The sequence below is a fragment of the Pteropus medius genome, unplaced genomic scaffold (assembly GCF_902729225.1).
Source record: "Pteropus medius unplaced genomic scaffold, Ma_sr-lr_union100, whole genome shotgun sequence".
NCBI lineage: Eukaryota > Metazoa > Chordata > Mammalia > Chiroptera > Pteropodidae > Pteropus > Pteropus medius.
In genome coordinates, this window is record NW_024342538.1 from 602,177 (window position 1) to 604,333 (window position 2,157).

At 37.8% G+C, this 2,157-nt stretch overlaps 1 pseudogene; it reads right to left on the reverse strand.

The window, feature by feature from the left end:
- Positions 1-315: 315 nt before the first annotated feature.
- LOC120605439 (60S ribosomal protein L19-like) lies at positions 316-897 on the reverse strand (annotated as a pseudogene).
- Between the last annotated feature and the right edge of the window lie 1,260 nt (positions 898-2,157).

Sequence of the window (2,157 nt, forward strand, 5' to 3'; positions counted from 1 at the left end):
GTGAATAATTAAATAATGACTTGAATACTCAAATTGTGTTAATTTTCTCTTATTTGAAATATTATGCTCCTCTTGGGATGCTACTGATGAATAAACCACACTGAATCCCAAAAAGGATTGCAGAAGTAGAAAAACAATGAACAAAGCATACAGGTGATATTCACATGAGAAGATACAAATATAATCCATCAAGCTATGGATCTAAACAGGATCTTACAGATTTTTTTTTTCAGGCAGATGAAGGCTAATTTTATTGAATGATTTATCTATGTGGTAGCCAAGGCCACTATGAATAGGTAATAGAGGGGCAACATTTTATTTCTTGGGCTCTTCCTCTTTGGATGGAGTCTTGACGATTTCTTCCTTCTTGGCCTGGAACTGCTCTTCAGAACACTTGCGTGCTTCCTTGGTCTTAGATCTGCAGTCCTCAGCCTGGCCGGCCAGAAGCTTCTTCCAAGCCTTCAACTTGTGAATGTGTTCCACGAGAATCTGCTTGTTTCTGAACACGTTACCCTTCACTTTCAAGTACAGGCCGTGATACATGTGGCAGTCAATCTTCTTAGATTCACAGTATCTTCTGAGCAGTCAGAGAAGAATTCTCGTCTTCCTCATCCAGGCGAACTACTTAGGCATTCGAGAGTTGGCAGTACCCTTTCGCTTACCTGTGCCCATATGCCTGCCCTTCCTGTGGGCCAAGGCGTTTTTCTGGCATTGAGATTGGAATGGACAGTCACAGGCTTCTGCATGATCAGCCCATCTTTGATCAGCTTCTGAATCTGCTGACAGGGAGTTGGCATTGGCAATTTCACTGGTTTCATTGGAGTCCAAACAGACCTTATTTTTGTCACAGTGGAGGACACTGGAGGCAAGTCTCTTGTGAAATGCGAGCATACTCATGGCTGTGGTCACAGCAGTGAAAGCAAAGAGATGTTTGTTTCATAGACGAGGGAAGTGAAGACCATAGGGAAATTATTTCACAAAGTCATCAAACTATTTCGTGGCAAAGCCAGGTTTTCCAATTTACTATATAGTATAAAAGAGGGAAGCTAAAAAGGGCCATGAAAATAATTTAAAAGTTAAAGGATGTGCTTTGAAGATAATTTAGTCCATTACTTAGTCTATTACTTAGATTAAGGTGGGTTGGGGATTGACCACATCCACAGAGTCAATGGTGACTCCTATCTCACCAAACATAATTCAACGGGATGAAGGCATTGAATAGAATCAATGAGCTGGGGAAGAGGAAAGGCAGATAAGTAGACTAATCACTGTATTTCCAAAATTCATAATTTAGCATTTCCTGAAATAAGAGTGTATCTTATAATCGAAAGGCTATATGTGGGTCTTTAATCTGGCCAGTGACTTTTCCACTGAATTATTTTGCTCCTGCTTGGATCCCTCCCACTCAACAACAACAACAACAACAACAAAAATGATCCATCTAACAAAAAGAAGCAAATTGATGAAACTTTACATGTGTTTGTGCTGAATTGAAGTCATTATGTGGCACTGCTTAAGTATTTATTTTTCTGAAAGGACTCATTAAAGACTTTTCCATTCTATTATTTCCAGCTAGTGAAAATCCATCATGAGTATTTAAATCTCAAAGATGAGCTAGATTCTAAATCTGCACCTCATGTTTCTCAGCTGAGTCTCTCCTTCAAATTATATATGCATTTTCTGTATCTGTGTTCCAATTCATTTTTCACACTTTCACAGTCTGCAATGTGAACCATACATTTGGTAGTTCTTGACCTATTTTTAAGTTTCGTCAATTTTTTTTTTCAACTCTTGCCTTTGCCCAAGAGGAACAACCACTTTAGATTGAATCGCATTACAATTATTTTTGTAAACTGAATCCAAATTGAGTCGCAGTACTATTTTTGTCTCTAATAAACTTAAAAGTGAGTATTTTTCCATTATTTCTGCTTTTATGGGTCTTCTTTCTAGATATGTTTGCTTCTATTCTAAGGGCCTTGTTAATTGTAATTCTAGAATATAGATAACTCTATGGTGCCACACACAACAACTATTACCAACTTGTTCTTGAATAAAATCTTGAAAACACTTGCTCTCATGTTTCTAGCCCTCTGTAGCCTCAAACTATCATGCTGAAATGACTTCCAACCATTATAATTTACTAATGTTGAGTGATTT